Source organism: Antechinus flavipes, chromosome 3, assembly GCF_016432865.1.
Source record: "Antechinus flavipes isolate AdamAnt ecotype Samford, QLD, Australia chromosome 3, AdamAnt_v2, whole genome shotgun sequence".
Classification (NCBI taxonomy): domain Eukaryota; kingdom Metazoa; phylum Chordata; class Mammalia; order Dasyuromorphia; family Dasyuridae; genus Antechinus; species Antechinus flavipes.
The window spans coordinates 350,289,812-350,310,493 of record NC_067400.1 but is presented as its reverse complement, the minus strand read 5'-3'; the positions used below and the strand labels follow the sequence as shown (position 1 = coordinate 350,310,493).

The following is a 20,682-nucleotide window of genomic DNA, read 5'->3' as shown; positions in this document are numbered from 1 at the left end:
ATAATTAGCAGTTCTATATATCAGCAACAATACTTTCCAAGAAGACATAGTAATAGATATCTCATTTAAAATAATTGTTGACAATATAAAATACTCAAGACTAGATCTTAAACTATACAATACAGCAATAATTTTCAAAAACTATCTGATACTAGTTAAGTAAAAAGATAGGAGCAGCTTAATGGTACAGTGGATAGAAAACTTTCCCTGAAGTCAGGAGGACCTGAGTTCAAATATAACCCCAAACATTTAATACTTTACTAGCTACGTGACCCTGGAGTTGACCTTAACTGCCTTGTAAAATAGAAAAATATATAAAAACATAGATCAGAGAAACAGAGTAGCCATATAATACCAGTAGTAGATGATTATATTAATCTTGTATTTGACAAATGTATAGATAAAAGCTTTTGTAATTAGAATATATTATTTGTTTTAAAAATTTGGGGGGAAAACTGGAAAGCAGTCTGGTATAGACCTATATTTTATGCTATTTACCAAAATAAAATCAAAATGGATACATGACTTAGATTAAAAGGAAATGGCATAAGAAAATTGACAAACATGGAATGTACTACTAATCATTCTTATGACTGGAAAATTTTATGAATACACAAGAGAGTAAAACAAACAATTGATTACATAAAATTAAAAATGATGTGTTGGTGAAAATGAACTGATCCAACCATTTGGAAAGCAGTCTGGAATTGTGCCCAAAGAGTTATAAAACTGTATACTATTTAATTCAATAATATTACTATTAGGTCTATTTCCCAAGATAATTATGAAAAAAGTAAAAGAATTTATATGTTATAAAATATTTAAAGTAACTCTTTTTCTGGTAGCAAAGAACTGGAAATTGAAGGGCTCCCCATCAACTGGGGAATGGTTACACTACTTCAGGTATATAATTGTCGTGAATAACTATTGTGCAATAAGAAATGACGAACTTTAAAAAATACATGGAAAGACTTGTATGAACTAATGAAGAATGAAATAAGCAGAATCAAATGAACATTGTATACAGTAATAGTAATTTGAGGAATAATTGTGACCAGCCAAGTTTAATTTAACAGTTAAGCATTTACTGATGTGCAAGACTTTATGGTAAGGCTACAACAACAGGGAAGAAAAAATGGTGCAGAAATTAGTCTGGCTATACAACTGTTAGGGAGCCCACGGAACTTGTCTTCTTGAGTTGTCATGTTGCAGACACACTGGACTTGAAGTATATAGGAGTCCTTGAATATGTCAAAAATGAAGCCCAAATAACATCTCACCCTTTCTCCTGTACAGAATGTGTTACTTGTATCCTGTTCCCAAAGAAAAGAATGCTGCTTTCATCATATCCTTTCTCTTCCTCTACAGGAGGGGATTAGTATTGTTCCCCTCTCCTATGACTAAGAACTTTACAAGTCCCTCATTTAGTCCTCAAAACAACCCTCAGTGCTAAATTATTATTAATCCCTATTTACAAATAAGAAAACCAAAGGAAAAGGAGAAAAAGTGGCTTGTTCAGGATCATATAACTATTATTATTATCTAAGACCAAATATGAACTCAAATCTTCCTGATTCCACATTCTGCACTCTATCTATTGCCCTATATGTCTATTATTAACCCCATCACTTAGCACAATTATTGGAATATGGTAGAAATAATAAGAGTTAATATTTTTATACTCATTGTTTTGTGTCAGGAACTATATTAAGCCCTTTATCAAAATCTCATTTGATCTTCAAGACAATCCTAGCAAATATGTCCTATTGCTATTTCCATTTTAAGAATGAAGTAAACAAGGCAAGCCTCAGAAATAAGTGACATGTCTAGGACTGCATAGCAAGGAAATCTCTTGAGTCTAGGTTTGAACTCAAATTTTCAAGTCTGCAGATTCTGCCCTGTGATCTGAACCACATGGTATCTATAAATTGCATCCCTTCACAGAGAGTTTGGAACATAGTCATAAGAAATAAAAGTTAACTTTTATATAGGGCTTACTATATGCCAGTCATTGTGCTAAGTGTTCTGCCAATCCCTCAGTTAGTCCTTAAAACATCACTGATAATGTAGGATCTGGGAAGATATTGGAATAATTCAGAAATTATTTGGTTCTTCTGAATTCTTCTACAAATAATATAAAATAATGCCTCAAAGTGAATGTTGAGAAGCAGAAATAATTAAAAGTGAGGAGAAAGCTGTTGTCCTTCTAAAACTATTTGGGAGGATGTTAGGAAAGACCCTATTTCTGGGATGTTGGTTTGGTCTAATTGCAAATAACTCCAGGCAGATACTCTGAAAATCTACAAACAACAAGCCCTAAAGACAGTTCTGTCGGAAGCCTCATCTTCTCCAGACATTTTGACTAATGTACAATTTGGGCATAAGACACCTGATCAAGGAGATTGCAGGGTCTTCTTTCATTGTTGCACACTCGATCTACTTGCACTGACCTGACATAGTTCAAGGATCTATCTATGGGATATGAGGAGCATGCACATGCCAAGTAGTACAGTTACAGAGCGTGACTGCTAACTATAGACATTCTTAGAGTCCCTGGCTTTGATTTTAGGACAGAGGGGTGAGCAGTCATAAGAAGGACTATAGGGAACAAGAATATTTGTGGTAATAGCATTAGGGGTAATAGCCCTAGTCATGGATCAGAGGCAGAAAGAAATAAATGAAATCAGGTCCCCAGATAGTTTTCAGAAAAGAAGATATTATCACCCACTCTTGGGTTATGATTAGGTGGAATTTGGGACGAGAGCCCAACTTTAACACAAAATTAACACAGAAATAAGCTACTAAAAAAAATTAGGAAGCCAAAAAAAGGAATCCAACCACAGATAATTACTATTGTAATAGAGATGATCTGGTTCAAATTCAGAATATAGTAAAGTTAAAACAGCTACTTCTATCTTAAAGGGGGGAAAGCAAAATGATTCCAAACCTAAAAAGATTTTTTAGAAGGCTTTAAAAAGACTTTTTAAAAATCAAATAAGAAAGGTTGAGGAAAAATTAGGGAAGAAAATAAGATTAATGCAAAAAAAATATGAAAAAGCCAACCAAATGGAAAAAATAAATCCAAAAATTTACAAAAGAAAATAACTCCTTAAAAATTAAAATTGAGAAAGGGAAAACTAATAACATTATTAGGCACCAAGAAGTAATCAAACAAAAGCAAAAGCAAAAATGAAAAAAATAGAAGAGAATATAAAACAGCTCATTACTGACCATGGAGAAGAGACAATATAAGAATTGTTGGAATACCTGAAAATTATAATGAAAATAAGAATCTAGATGTTCTACTTCAAGAGATCAATAAAGAAACTTGCTCTGACCTGTATGTGCCAAAATGTTTGTGGCAGCCCTGTTTGTAGTGGCTAGAAACTGGAAATTGAATGGATGCCCATCAATTGGAGAATGGCTCGGTAAATTGTGGTATATGAATGTTATGGAATAGTATTGTTCTGTAAGAAATGACCAGCAGGATGAATACAGAGAGGCTTGGAGAGACTTACATGAACTGATGCTAAGTGAAATGAGCAGAACCAGGAGATCATTATACACTTCACCAACAATATTGTATGAGGATGTATTCTGATGGAAGTGGATTTCTTTGACAAAGAGACCTAACTGAGTTTCAGTTGATAAATGATGGACAGAAGCAGCTACACCCAAAGAAAGAACACTGGGAAACGAATATGAACTATTTGCATTTTTGATTTTCTTTCCGGGTCATTTTTACCTTCTGAATCCAATTCTCCCTGTGCAACAAGAGAACTGTTCAGTTCTGCAAACATATATTGTATCTAGGATATACCACAACATATTTAACATATATAGGACTGCTTGCCATCTAGGGGAGGAGGTGGAGGGAGGGAGAGGAAAAATCGGAACAGAAGCGAGTGCAAGGGTTAATGTTGTAAAAAAAATTACCCTGGCATGGGTTCTGTCAATAAAAAGTTATTATAAAATAAAATAAAATAAAAAAAGAAACTTGCCCTGAAGCTTAGGATGAGAAAGTAAAATAGAAATAGGACTCCCCCCAAAAAAAATCCAATGATCACCACTTGGAAAAGATCCCAAGACTAAAACTCACAAGAATATTATATCTAAATTTCTACAATCAACTAGAAAAAAAATTAAATACTGTGGAGCCACAGTTAGGATAATATAAGATTTAGCAGTTTCTACTTTAAAAAACCAAAGGACAAAGAATAATATATTCTGAAAAACAAAGGAATGATGCTTGCAACCAAGAATAACTTAATCAGCAAAGATGTGTTTATCCTGAATGGTTAAAAATTTGATAATTAATGAACTAAAGGACTTTTAAGTATTTGTGAAGAAAAGACCAGAACTGAATGGAAAATTTGACCTTCTAGACTTGAGAAACATAAGAAGGTAAACTTTAAAGACCAATTATAAAGGACTTAATAGTCAAAACTTTACTTGTTATATGGGAAAACATTCTCTTTAACTCCTATGAATGTTATCATCACCTGAATAGTTTGAAAAAGCATATATAAGTAATAGGTTTGAGGTTGAGTTGAATATGATGAGATGATCCAAAAAAATTAAATTTGGGTAGAGAGAAGTAAAATGAAGCAATTACTTCATACAAGTGAAGTATGAATAGAATAATCATTATAGAGAAGATAGGAGAGGATAAATGGCTGGTCATGCTAAAATTTTGTAGTCTCATGGATTAAAGAAAAAATAACAAAGGAAGAGTATCCTTCCAAGGGTAGAAAAGTTATCTTAAGTTACAGAGAAATAGGAGGATGAGAGAGTAAGATAAGAGGGACTTTTAGAAAGCTGTACAAATCAAAAAATAGGAGAATGAGGGGAGAGGATCAGGGAGGGACTTTTGAAGGGATAAATAAATTAAGAAACAGGCGAGTAAGGGGAGGGAATAAGAGATATTATTAAAAGGGATAATGAAGCAGGAATTCTTACAAAAGTGGGTAGATTAAGGAATAACAATAAAATTTATTTGGAAGAACAAAAAGAAAAGAATATCAAAGGAATTAATAAAAAATATAAAGGATATCTGGCAGTATCCAATTTTAAACTGTATTATAAGATGATAATTATCAAATCTATCTCATAGTGACTAAGAAATAAATGAGTCAGTGGAACAGAACAGATATATAACCTGCAATTGTAAATAATTATAGTGACTTTGTGTTTCACAGATATGAAGACTTAAACTTGGGATGATGCACTATTTTTTAAAATAACTTTTTATTGACAGAACCCATGCCAGGGTAATTTTTTACAACATTATCCCTTGCACTCACTTCTGTTCCAATTTTTCCCCTCCTTCCCCTACCCCCTCCCCCAGATGGCAAACAGGGATAATGCACTATTGATAAAATTGTTGAAAAAACTAGAAAGTTGTCAAGCAAAAACTAGGGTATAGATTAATATCTTATACCATTTACCAACATACTGTTAAAAAGGATATGACTTAGATATTCAGGAAGATATCATAAGAAAACTAGGACAAAATGAAACATGTTGCTTATCAGACTTATAGCTAGGAAAATTTATGAATAAATAAGATAGAGAGCACTGTGAGATGTAAATGGGATAATTCTGATTAGATTAAATTTAAAAGGTTTTATGCAAATGAAACAAATATACCCAAGATTATAAGAAAAACAAAAAACGGAGGGGAAAAATTTTATAGACCATTTCTTAGGAAAAGGCCTCATCTCAGATATGAGTCATTCTCCACTTGATAAATGGTCAAAGGATATGATCAGGCAGTTTTTGGAATAAAAAGAAGTCAAAGTTGTATGTAGTCACATAAAAATATATATTCTAAATCACTATTTGATAAGAGAAATGCAAATTTAAAAAAACTTTGAGATATCAGGCAGCTAAGTGTCTCAGTGGATAGAGCAATGAACTTAGAATCAGGAAGACTCAACTAAATGAATTGCCAGTCTCAGATAATTACTAACTGTTTGACCTTGGGCAAGCCACTTAAACTATTACTTCTATTCCTCATCTGGAAAATGAACTGGAGAAAGAAATGGCAAAGCTCTCCAGTATCTTTGCCAAGAAAACCACAAATGTGGGTCACAAAGAATCAAGCATAAATGATATAACCAAATTGGAATATCATTTCACATCTATCGGATTAGTTAAAATGATAGAAGGAAAAAATTACTGATGTTAGAGAGAATGAGGAAAAATTTTAATTTTTACACTGTTGGTGGAACTGATCCAAACATTGTGGAATACAATATGGAATGATACCCAAAGAGTTAGAAAACTCAGTATGTTATTTGACCTAGCAATACAACTGCTTCCCAAGGAGTTCAGAGGAAAAGGGAAATAACCAATATTAAAGTAGCTCTTTTTGTGGTGGTAAAGAACTAGACATTGAAGGAATATCCATAAATTGGGGAATTTCTAAACAACCTGAAATTTCTAATTGTGATGTGATGGACTATACAAAATGATGAGCCAGTTGATTTTTTAAAAATGTAAAGACTTGGATGAACTAATGATGAATGAAATGAGTAGAACCAAGAGAACATCGTATACAGTAACTGCAATATTATTCAAAGAGTATTTGTGAACAACTAAGTACTATAAATCCTCAAATCACCTACAAAGCATCTATGGAGAAAGAGGTTATCCATTTCCAGGGAAAGAACAGATAAATAGAAGTATGCACAGTATATTTATATTGTCAAATATTGGCCTTCTCTAGTGCAGGGTGGGGAGGGAGAAAGAGAGACAGTTCAGAATGTAAAATGTAACAGAAAAATGAATAAAAAGAAAAAAATTTTAAAACCATCACTATTAATCTCCTTTTACTAATAAAGAACACAAAGTAAAAAGAGGATAAAAGAATTCATGATCTAAACTCAAGTCTTCCTGACTCCAAGCCTAGCACCCCATCTACTACAGGTCAAAACTAATACTTGCACTTGGGACATAGTAATTTTAATAACAGCTATCAGCTATGTAGCATTTTCTAGATGCCAGACACTGGGATAGGGCTTTACAAAATATATTCTTGTTTGATCTGCACAAAAATCTTAGGGAGAAGGTACTAATAGTATCCCCATTTTACAGGTGAGGATAAAATAATGTTTTAATAGAGAACAAATGACACATTCAGAGTCACATTGCTAGTAAATGTCTCAGGCTACATTTGAATATAAATCTTCCAGACCCCATGTCTAGCATTCCATTGCAACAAACAGCAACTATGAATGCCATTGCTGATCATAGTACTTAGAACACAGTAATCATAATACTAGCTAACACTTATATAGTAGTTACTTTGATCCAGACACTGTGCTAAGCTCTTGACAAATATCTGACTTGATCCTCACAACTATTTGAGATTGATGCTATTATCCCCATTTTACAGTTGGGAAATTGAAGCAGACAGAAGTTAATTAACTTCCCAAGGTCACTGAGCCTATAAATGTTTAAGGATAGTTGTGAACTCAGGTTTTTCTGACTATATCCTATTCTATCCACTAGACTACATGACTGCTGTAAACTTCCACACTTAACACAGTATTAAGAACATAGTAATAATAATAATAACTAATACTGAGACTACTATGTGCCATATACTATACTGAATACTTTACAAATATCTTATTAGATTCTCACAACTCTAGAATATAGGTGCTATTATTTTCCCTATTTTTCAGATGAGGAAACTATGGTAACCAGCAAATAAGTGACTTGTTCAGGATCACACAGCTGGTAAATGTCTGAGGTCATATTTGAACTGAACACTACATTCTATCCACTCCACCCCAGAACTACTATAAATCCCAGAATCACTTAGCATTGTACTTAGAACAGAATAGGCACTTATAAAATGCTTCTTGGTTGGTTAGTTGATAATAAATAATTTTGAGAACCTTTGAAAAGACTGTTTTGGAGTTCTCAATTGGTGCAAACATTATGAAATTTAACATGGTAAAACTAGTACATTCTTTATTGTCTATGTCTTTTCCTGGACTTCTGTTTTTTCCTATGTATTTTAGATTTTATAAGTGATCTATTCCTTTTTCTTTTCTTGCATTACTTTCATAATGTACACTCTTTAAAAGTTTCCTCATATACATAAATGACTCACAGAAAAATTGCTAAAATAATAGAAATGTCATTAATATCAAATATAATATTACCTATTACATGTCACTCTTAACAATCCTAATAATTTCATAATTCTGGTAATGTCCTTGCATTCTTTTTTAGCTTGCCCTGAACCACATTCTAAGTCCTCCTTTTGGGGATATTACCTTGTAAAGGTACCTAGCTTGAGCTCAGTCTTAGTTCCTGTTCCTTGATATTTATGGTGATAATAAGTTAACCAGAATAATTGCATATTCTTCACTGATTGTCAGAGGTTATTGGGATTTTATGTCTAGGCCTTGCTACCTCATATATTTTCCTTCTCCTTTTCTCTTAAAAGTGTAAGAATCATTCCTGTAAGTGTCCTAATGGGACATCTCCCAGAGTGACAGTTTTGCTACCCTGTTATCTTTATTAAAGATGCTTTATTCTTCCACTTATAAACTTGATTTTATTCAGAATTTGACATTAAATGATGCCATCACTGAGGGGATTTTTTTGAAGATTGTATCTTTCACAATCCTGGGAATGACTTGCTAGATGCCCTAGTACCAACAGAGGCCCCTTGGGCCCTGTACCCAATCACTCTCCCATTGGACTGGTAAGTACCTAATCATGCTTGATCTGCACTCCGGTATTTTTTCAGTTGAGTTACCTCTTTAATTTAGAATTGTCAAATGTCCATGGGAAATCAATTGGGGTCCACTATAAAGTGGACTAGATAACTAGTCCTCCAATAAGAACCATAGCCAGGCAGATGATCTCAGAGTATAGTTTACATAGTTGCAAGTTTTTGGAACTTATGGCAATCATTGACAAAATCTGATCCCTGAAACTATTTACTCCAATTTGTTAATTTGATAGGATAAAATTAGCCATTAAATAAAATTCCTCAATAAGGCAGAGTCAAAAATCAAACTTCCTGAGTAGGATTCATTTAATCAATGGCTATTAGAAACTATTAAGAGAGGAGAAACTAAGCTTTCATCCCTGCAGAAAAACATTTTTAAAAAAACATTCAAAATTTAAAAAGAAGCTGACAATTTCAATAGACTTGTGATTGAGAGAGTGATCTGCACCCAGAGAGAGGATTATGGGTCACAAGATTTGCTTTTTTTGTTGTTGTTATTGGCTTGCTTTTTTCTTCTTTCTCATCTTTTTTGATCTGATTTTGTTTATGCAGCATGATAAACGTGAAAATATATTTAGAAGAATTTTGCATATTTAGTCTATATTATATTATATTATATATGTTATATATAATATATTATATTAGATTACTTGTTTATGGGAGGGGGCTAAGTGAAGGGAGGGAGAAAAATTTGGAGCACAAGGTTTTGCAGGGGTGAATGTTAGAAATTATCTTCATGAGTATTTTAAAAATAAAAATTATTTTAAAGTTTTTTCAAGAAAAAAGAGCTAATAACTAAACAAAGAAAAAGGAAAAGAAAAAAAGAGGCTGAATTTAAAATATTTTTCCTCTAAGATGAATAAGGTCACTTGGAATCTCAAAAAAAAGAAAATGATGACCCCAATACTCAGGAGGTATGAAGGACATGAGAGAGATCCTCAAGAACTTCTATATTAGCCTAACATGTCTGTGAGTGGGGGAGTGAGGGGTATCTGTGTGTGTGGGTAGGGGTGTATGTGTGTTTGGGTGTGTGTGTGTCAGAGAATGTGACTTAAGGACTTTCTTGTATACATACTAAACAATGTTTTTTTTAAAAAGCAGAGCTTTTTGTCGATCTTTGTAGAATATAAATTATAACAATTTCTTAATTTTTGTGTGACTGGAGACAACTTGCAATCCAAAATAAGTAGAATCCTGTCTATTACCAGTTTTGTGTTTGTTGACATATACTCTCTCAAATACCTGCTTTAGCAGAAAGCTTAGAAGGATGAAGATTTGAACTCAAGCACCACTCTATTTGTAGAAGGTCACAGTCAGTGGGAGAACTCTGGGTGAGGTATAAGACCCCTCAGCCCAGAGGGAACCTGCTAATAATGTCTGGCTCGGTACACCATCTCTCCTGAGGGCCCTAGGCCTTCCTGAGAAGTCAGGGGCAGGGGACAACCTGTGTTGAGATTGAAGCAGAGTGATTGCAGAAGTGATACAAAGGCCTGGAATCTGATATTCCAGGGCTAAGGATAAAACTAAGGAACTTGGTGTGCAGCCAAGAATAATTTACCCAGCCAAAATGAGCATTTTTTCCCCAGGGAAGAAGATGGATATTCAATGAAATAGGCAAATTTCATCTATTTCTGATGAAAAAACTAAACAAAACTAAACAAACTAATTTTGTTGCTAGATGCCCTGGTACCAACAGAAGTTGGTACTAAACAAAAAGTTTGCTCTCCAAATATAGGACTCAAGAGAAACATAAAAAGGTAAAAAGAAATCTTGGGAACTATATTTCTGTTATGAATATACATAGAGTACATGTATAATTTGGTTGTACTGTTATAACATAAAAAAGAAGCTAGAGGTGGAAAGGAAATTGTACCAGAAAAAGGGAAAAGTAGAGGTACTACATCTCATGAAGAGGTAATGGAAATCTATTATATCTGAGGGAAAAAAGGAGGGGGATGAACATAGTATGTATCTTACTCTTATCAGAATTGGCTCAAAGAGAAAAATATTAGACATATTCAATTTACAGAGAAACTTCTCCCACCTCATTGAAAAGTGGGAGGGGAAAAGTGAAAAGGGAAGCAGTAAGCTAAACAGAAAGGAATACAGAAATTGTAAGGAAAAGGTTTAAGAAAAGGGGAGGGACTCTAAGGTGGGGGGAGGGATCCTAAAAAGGGAGGACTGCATGAGGCGAGTGGTTCTCAAAGGTTAATACTGGGGAGGGAGGTAAGGGGCAAAGAAAAGAGAAAAGCATAATCTGGAGTTAACAAGATGGCAGGAAATACAGAATTTGTAATTTTAACCATAAATGTGAATGGGGTAAATACCTCCATAAAGTGGAGGTGGATGGCAGACTGGATTAAAAGCCAGAATCCTACAATTTATTGTTTACAGGAAACACACTTGAAGCAGGGGAATATATACAGAGTAAAGGTAAAAAGCTGGAGCAGAATCTATTATGCTTCAGGTAAAGTCAAAAAAGCAGGGGTAGCCATCCTGATCTCAGATCAAACAAAAGCAAAAATTGATCTAATTAAAAGAAATAAGGAAGGAAACCATATCTTGCTAAAAAGTACCATAGACAATGAAGCAATATCAATATTAAACATATATGCACCAAGGGGTATAGCATCTAAATTCCTAAAGGAGAAGTTAAGAGAGCTGCAAGAAGAAACAGACAGCAAAACTATAATGGTGGGAAATCTCAACCTTGCACTCTCAGAACTGATAAATCAAACCACAAAATAAATAAGAAAGAAATTAAAGAGGTAAATAGAAGACTAGAAAAGTTAGATATGATAGATCTTTGGAGAAAATTAAATGGAGACAGAAAGGAATACACTTTCTTTTCAGCAGTTCATGGAACCAATACAAAAACACCTCAAACTCAAATGCAGAAAGGCAGAAATAGTAAGTGCATCCTTTTCAGATCATGATGTAATGAAAATTACATTCAATAAAAAGCTAGGGGAAAATAGACCAAAAAATAATTGGAAACTAAATAATCTCATCCTAAAGCATGATTGGGTGAAACTGCAAATCATAGACACGATTAATAATTTCACCCAAGAGAATGATAATGAGACATCATATCAAAATGTGTGGGATGCAGACAAAGCAGTAATAAGGGGAAATTTTACATCTCTAGAGGCCTACTTGCATAAAATAGAGAAACAGAAAATCATTGAATTAGGCTTGCAACTAAAAAAGCTAGAAAAGGAGCAAATTTAAAATATCCTGTCAAACAATAACCTTGAAATTCTAAAAATAAAAGGAGAGATTAATAAAATTGAAAGTAAAAAAAACTATTGAATTAATAAATAAAACTAAGAGTTGGTTCTTTGAAAAAAAACAACAAAATAGATAAATCCTTGGTACTTTTGATTAGGAAAAAAAAAGTGAAAAATCAAATTGTTGGTCTTAAAAATGAAAGGGGAGAACTTTCCACTAATGAGGAGGAAATAAGAGCAATAATTAGGAGTTACTTTGCCCAATTTTGTGCCAATAAATTCGATATCTTAAATGAAATGGATGAATACCTTCAAAAATATAGCTTGCCCAGATTAAGAGAGGAAGAAGTAAATTGGTTAAACAGTCCCATTTTAGAAAAAGAAATAGAACAAGCTATTAATCAACTCCCTAAGAAAAAATCCCCAGGACCAGATGGATTTACATGTGAATTCTACCAAATATTTAAAGAACAATTGACTCCAACATTATATAAACTATTTGAAAAAATAGGGTTTGAAGGAGTCCTACCAAATTCCTTTTATGACACAGACATGATACTGCTACCTAAACCAGGTAGGTTGAAAATAGAGAAAGAAAATTATAGACCAATCTCCCTAATGAATATTGATGCTAAAATCTTAAATAAAATATTATCAAAAAGATTACAGAAAATCATCCCCAGGATGTAGGATTTACACCAGGAATGCAGGGCTGGTTCAATATTAGGAAAACGAAGAGCATAATTGACTATATCAATAACCAAATTAACAAAAACCATATGATCATGTCAATAGATGCAGAAAAAGCATTTGATAAAATCCAACATCCATTCCTATTAAAAACACTTGAGAGGATAGGAATAAATGGACTTTTCCTCAAAATAGTAGCATCTATTTAAAACTGTCAGTATCATATGTAATGGGGATAAACTGGAACCATTCCCAATAAGATCAGGAGAGAAACAAGGTTGCCCACTATCACCATTACAATTTGATATTGATTAGAAATGCTAGCTTCGGCAATAAGAGTTGAGAAAGAGATTAAAAGAATCTGAGTAGGTAATGAGGAAACCAAATAATCATTCTTTTTTTTTTTTTTTTTTGATTTTCCTTTTCTTTCTTTTTTTTAAATATTTTATTTTATTTTATAATAACTTTATATTGCCAGAATCCATGCCAGGGTAATTTCAAATTATCATTCTTTGCAGATGATATGATGATATACTTAGAGAATCCCAGAGATTCTACTAAAAAACTATTAGAAATAATCTACAATTTTAGCAAAATTGTAGGATACAAAATAAATCCACATAAATGCTTAGCATTTTTATACATCATCAACAAAATCCAACAGCAAGAGATACAAAGAGAAATTCCATTTAAAATAACTGTCAATAGGATAAAATATTTGGGAATTTATCTGCCAAAAGAAAGTCAGAAACTATATGAGCAAAACTACAAAACACTTTCCACACAAAGTCAGATTTAAACAACTAGAAAAATATCAAGTGCTCTTAGATAGGCCAAGCAAATGTAATAAAGATGACGTACTACCTAAACTAATCTATTTATTTAGTGCTATACCCATCAGATTCCCAAGAAATTATTTTAATGACCTAGAAAAAATAACAACAAAATTCATATGGAAGAACAAAAGGTCAAGAATTTCAAGAGAACTAATGAAAAAAAAAAAAAAATCAAATGAAGGCGGCCTAACTGTACCTAATCTAAAATTATAATGTAAAACAGTGATCACCAAAACCATTTGGTATTGGATAAGAAATAGACTAGCTGATGAACCTAACTTATTCATAGGACAAAATAGTCAATAACCACAGTAATCTAGTGTTTGGCAAACCCAAAGACCCCAACTTTGGGGATAACAATTCATTATTTGACAAAAACTGTTGGGAAAACTGGAAATTAGTATGTCAGCAGAAATTGGGCATGTACCAACACTTAACACCCTACACTAAGATAACATCAAAATGGGTTCATCATCTAGGCATAAAGAACAAGATTATAAATAAATTAGAGGAACATAAGATACTTTACCTCTCAGACTTGTGGAAGAGGAAGGAATTTGTAACTAACGAAGAATAACTAGAGATCCCAACTGTCAGATTGACTAAGATGATAGGAAAAAATAATGACGAATGCTGGAGGGGATGCAGTGGGACACTGGTGCCTTATTGGTGGAGTTGTGAAAAGATCCAGCCATTCTGGAGAACAATTTGGAACTATGACTATGTCCAAAGGGCTACCTAAGCGTGCATATTCTTTGACCCAGCAGTGTTACTACTGGGCTTATATCCCAAAGAGACATCAAAGAAGGGAAAGGAACCTGTATATGCAAAAATGTTTGTAGCAGCCCTTTTTGTAGTGGCTAGAAACTGGAAATTGAGTGGATGCCCATCAATTGAAGAATGGCTGAATAAATTGTGGTATATAAATGTTATGGAATATTATTGTTCTGCAAGAAATGACCAGCAGGATGAATAGAGAGGCTTGGAAAGACTTACATGAACTGGTGCTATGTGAAATGAGCAGAACCAGATCATTATACACTTCAACAACAATACTATATGAGGATTAATTCTGATGGAAGTGGCTATCTTTGGCAATGAGAAGATCCAATTCAGTTCCAATTGATCAGTGATGAACAGAACCAGCTACACCCAGAGAAAGAACACTGAAAAATGAATGTGGACTGCTTGCATTTTTATTTTTCTTCCCAGGTTATTTTTACCTTTCTAAATTTGATTTTTCTTGTGCAACAAGAGAACTGTATAAATATGTACACATATATTGTATTTAACATATATTTTAACATATTTAACATAAAAAAGAATAAATCAGAAACAACTTCAAGTTTGTTTTGAAGAGAATATTTTTAATGCAATCAATTCTCTAAGAGAGTAATTTATGATATATTTTATGTTACCTAAGTTGGGAAAAGTCAATTTTGGGGAGTTTATAATTTAATTTGGAATTACACCTGGGTATTGAGCATATCTTGAAGTGCAAATATGTCTTACTATAAACTTATTTGACATGCATTGTTTTGAAATTATAAAATGTATTTAAACATTCCAACTCAGAAAATTTAATTGCACTTAAAATTAATATGACAACTTTTTTTTTTTTTTTGGTGAGGCATTTGGGGTTAAGTGACTTGTCCAGGGTCATGCAGCTAGGAAGTATTAAGTGTCTGAGGTCAGATTTCAACTCAGGTCCTCCTGACTTCAGGACAGTGTTCTATCCACTGCCCACCTAGCTGCCCCTATATGACATCTTTTAAAAGAATTCAGTTGTGCATTAGCAGTCATATTGTTTAAATGTTCTGTTATTAGTTCCTTAACAGAATCTCATCCTCCTGAGGGAGGAATGATCAGCTATAAGTAAATAACTAGACGAAATAACTAGAAAATTTTGTTTTCAAAAAAAATAACAAAATCAAATAATTATACAGTCAAATATAATAACCAACAAGAAAAGAAGTTCCAGTCTTCAAGAAGAAAATGACTTTTATGGGATTTTGATTGTTGCTTCCAGGCTACCCCCCTACCTGCTCCCAGCCCTGAGCCCTACAGAAAGCATTAGTCATTGGTCTCACCACACCAGCATATTCTGTAACTACATCACCAGGTTACCACAAAACAGAAATCAGCCAATTAGAAAGTAGCACTAGGGGCAGCTAGATGGCATAGTGGATAAAGCACAAGCTCTGAAGTCAGGAGGACCTGAGTTCAAATCTGTCCTCAGACACTTAACACGTCCTAGCTGCATGACTCTGGGCAAGTCATTTAACCCCAATTGCCTGGGGGAAAAAAGTAGCATCAACAGGACATCGGACTGCAAACCTCAATAACTCTTTATCCCAATTTGATGCCTACATAATTCCCTTCTTTGCTGTCCTTGGGTCGAACCAAGACTAGTTATAATATCATTACCATACATTAATAAGCCTTTAAGTGGGCTTTTCTATATGCATTCTGGGTAACCACATGGGCTGTTGTACCACGACTTTAGAACTTCCCCATATTAGCAGAGTCTTCCTACAAACTACGTATCTTGTGATGTAATTAGCACCATTTATTCTATAAATATCCTTGTCTTGGGGCCAGCTGGGGGGGGAGGGGAAGGAAGCCGATGCTGGGAAGCGGAGCTGGCTATGGCTTTGGCTAGCGGCGGCGGAGCGGCCTGCGGAGCCCGAGCGCCCCCACCAGCGGCCCTTCCTGATCTGGGTGAGCGGCGGCACGGCCACTGGAAAGTCCACAGTGTGTGAGAAGTTCGTGGAACTGCCGGGCCAGTATGAAGTGGATCACCGCCAGCGCAAGCTGGTCATCCCGAGCCAGGACCGCTTCTATAAGGTCCTGACCGCGGAGCAGAAGGCCAAAGCGCTGAAGGGGCAGTACAACTTTGACCACCCAGATGCTTTTGATAATGACTTGATGCACATGACCCTGAAACACATCGTAGAGGGCAAAACCGTTGAGGTCCCGACTTAGGATTTTGTGATCCATTCCAGGTTACTGGAGACAACTGTGGTTTACCCTGCGGATGTGGTTCTGTTTGAGGGCATTTTGGTATTCTATAGTCAAGAGATCAGAGACATGTTTCATCTTCGACTCTTTATTGACGCCGACTCAGATGTGAGACTCTCTCATAGCGTTCTCCGAGATATGAATCGTGGAAGAAACTTGGAGCAGACCCTAACACAATACACACCTTTGTCAAGCCTACCTTTGAGTAATTCTGCCTGCCGACTAAGAAGTATGCTGATGTAATCATCCCTCGAGGGGTTGACAACATGGTTGCCATCAACCTGACTGTACAGCATATTCAGGCCTTTTTGAATGGGGACATCTGCAAATGGCAGCGGGGAGTTCCAAATGGGCGGAGCTACAAAAGGACATTTCCTGAGCCTGGAGACCCTGCTGTAGTTCTAACTTCTGGTCCAACTTTATCTCAAAACAGATCCAGACATCCTAGAAAACAATCTGGACGTATGCTGACAATCACTAGAATGTGCCACCTTCTGACACTGCTATGCCACGAGAAGGGTCTGTGCTCAAAAGAAATCACCAATATTTATAAAAAAAAAAAAAAACTTATTTCTGTATTCAGCTCTTTTTGTAGCCCCCCAAAACAGGAACTAAGGGAGGAGCTAAACAGTGATATATGAATGTAGTGGAATATTTTCATTTCATATCATATATAATGAAATGGACACAGAGAAATCTGGGAATATCTCATGACATGATGCAGAGGAAATTAAGAACTTTATATAAATTTATAAAATGTTAAGAAAATTATAGAGAAAAACAACTTTAAAAAAAACTCTGATATTCTGAACAATGCAATGATAAATAAGAATCCCCAAAAAGGAAGATGAGACAACAGTACCATTTACTTCCTGACAAGAAATGCAGAACCATAATTTTCAAATATAATACTCCCAAACAGGTAAAAAGTGAGTTTTTTTTTAATTTTAAGAATTTTATTAATATCTTTTATTTTCATGCCACATTTACTTCTTTGAAAAAAAAAATCTGTCCCTCCCACTATATTTCTCCACTATCACTGGGCATATTTTAAAAAACAACAACAATAGCAGCCCTGTTTGTAGTGGCTAGAAACTGGAAAATGAATGGATGCCCATCAATGGGAGAATGGCTGGGTGAATTATGGTATATGAATGTTATGGAATATTATTGCTCTGTAAGGAATGACCAGCAGGATGAACACAGAGAGGCTTGGAGAGACTTACATGGACTGATGCTAAGTGAGATGAGCAGAACCAGGAGATCATTATACACTTCGACAACGATATTGTATGAGGATGTATTCTGATGGAAGTGGATTTCTATGACAAAGAGACCTAACTGAGTTTCAATGGATAAATGATTGACAGAGACAGCTACACCCAGAGAAGAAACACTGAGAAACGAATGTGAACTATTTGCATTTTTGATTTTCTTCCCGAGTTATTTTTACCTTCTGAATCCAATTCTCCCTGTGCAACAGGAGAACTGTTCGGTTCTGCAAATATGTATTGTATCTAGGATATACTGCAACATATTTAACATATATAGGACTGCTTGCCATCTTGGGGGGGGGGGGGCGGGGGTGGAGGGAGGGAGGGGAAAAAACGAAACATAAGCGAGTGCAAGGGATAATGTTGTAAAAAATTACCCTGGCATGGATTCTGTCAATACAAAGTTATTATTAAATAAAATAAAATTTAAAAAAACAAAAACAAAAAAAAAAAAACAACAACAACAAAAAAAAAAAAAACCTCCCAAAAATAAAACTCTCAGTACATAGCTGCATAATATGGTAAAACTATTTAGGGGGAGTGTTCATTTTTAGTTACCCAAATGAGTATATTAAAAAGAATCACAGACCTCTGCTTTAAAGAAACATAAGGCAATGGACAGCATATTTTTTCAGTGTTACCAGCTAAATAACATAGGCACAGTTAATATTTGGAAATTTGATACTACTTAGATTTCTGTCAGAAAAGGTAAACTCTCCCCTCATGAATTATTGCTGAGAATATTTTCAGCACCATAATACAACTAAGGATGCTTTATAAATTAAGATGTAAAGTGATTAGTATTGTTCTGATTCATATAAATAAAAGTATGGAGACTGGAAAAAAAGAGAAATATAAGCCTATTAAAAAGAAAAAAGAAAAAAATATATCCTTGTCTTGCTTTGCTGGGGAGCTGATTCCTTCAGGGAACTTGGCCCACCCACTGAAAGTAGAAATCTCATTCAAATGCCTTTGCCTGGGTTGGAAATTGTCTGAGCCTGAATTCTTTCAGAGGTGACACCATGGCACATACCTGATCCTTCAACAACTCTTTGAAAATTAGAAGTGGTCAAGGGGAAGCCAGTAAAGGTATAAGAGATCAAGAGATAAACAAAATTTTAAAAATAAAAAAATAGAAGAGAATATAAAACATCTTATAAGATCAATTGTTTTTCTTATGAGGTATTTCACCCTGTCTTCTATTTTTTTCATTCCTTATATTTTGTTTTATTATTTCTTGATCTCTTATAATTTCTCTGCCATCCTTTTGCCCAATTCTAGTTATCAAGGAGTAATTTCCTTCCTTAACATTCTGAGTCTCCTTTTCTGGTTACTTGACTTTCTTAACAAAATCTTTTTTTTTTTTCTTAGATTGTTGTTGTTGGTTTGTTTTTTGGTTTGGTTTGGTTTGTTTTTTAGCTTTTCTTCAAACTCTCTCATTTCCTTTTTAAAGTCTTTTTTTGAGTTATGTTAATCAGGTGACCATTTAACATTACTTTTTGGGTAGGAGAAGCCTTTTTTGCTTCAGTATTCTTCCCTGAACATGAATCCCAGTCTTTCTATGATAATGTTCTGTGATTAAATGCTTTCTTCTTTGCCTGCTCAATTTTTGTAATTTACAGCAGATTGTTGGTGTAGTCACCTATAATCCTGGAATATAAGAGATGTGCCTTTAGCCTCAGGTCCCTCCTCCTTCAGTCCTCCCTTCTGATCTAGAATCCAGAAGTCTGCCCTCCTGTAAATACTTTTCAGCCAACAGCTGCCCTGACCCAGTGCTTCTGCACTCAGGCACCTGTTCTGGTTGCTTCTTATCCAGAGCCATCTTATCAGCATTGCAGGGCCTGGCATTCCTGATCAGCAAACGTTCTCTCAAACTTCCAACTCAGATGTCACTCCCCACACAATCTGGGTGTGAAAATTCCTGTGACAGCAATCAAGACTATCTCCCAAAAAAAAGGGAATTGTCCAATGCAACTAGCCTGGAGGTATTTTCACTTCACACATGGATCAAGCCTCTGCCCTAGTATCTTTCCTCAGATCTTCTGGGATTATCCCAGAATTTGTCAGAAGGAAAAGCCAATAAGCAGGATCCTTGGATATTCATTCTAATTCTCTGAAGGGTTGTTTCTCTGAAGAAGTGCCACACCTGGTCAGGAACCCCACAGAATTGATGGAGTCAGGCATAATAGGAGAAATGAATCTTGTAGGATCCCAATTGAACAAGGGGTGGACTTCCTATGTGGGGAGTAGGAAGAAGAATGACTAAAGAAAGAGCAATTAAATTGGGTAAAGTTTGGTTTGAGAATAAAAAGGATTTAGGGTTGTTTTGACCAACTGATAAGTAATCAAAAATTTACTTAAAGCATTATGGAATTTTATTGACCAATCTCCCAAAATCAGCTTAGAACAAATGAATTATTGATATTGCTAAATTCTTCGTCATTCTGGATTAGACTAGAAAAGATCAAATTAAAATAAACACGTGATTTTTAAAGGTATAAAATACTAAAATTTTGAGACATAAAGCAGGATTTGCAAATTCTTTTAAAAAAATTCATGGACTTAATTTTGAGGGATTTGAAAGGATATAGGGGAAAAGTTACATCCTGAGCCCTTCAGAAAAATAAAATCTCTTATCAGATTTCAAATAGTGCAATACCTGTTAAATTCCTATGCCATAGTTGGGCTTTGGCCAAACTCCTTAGACATTGTCAAAATAGCTAGATGAATGCATTTTTAGCATAAAAGAAGTTGACTTTAAGGAGTAGATCATTTCTTCTCTCAAGTCATCTTGCTTGCTAAAATCTGTGACAGCCTAAAATGAGGAATTTGTTGTGCTGAGTGAGTTGTTTTTTAGTTTATTTGCCTATCACTTA

At 34.5% G+C, this 20,682-nt stretch overlaps 1 pseudogene; it reads left to right on the top strand.

The window, feature by feature from the left end:
- Positions 1–16,058: 16,058 nt before the first annotated feature.
- On the top strand, positions 16,059–17,911 carry LOC127554326 (uridine-cytidine kinase 1-like; annotated as a pseudogene).
- Positions 17,912–20,682: the final 2,771 nt, after the last annotated feature.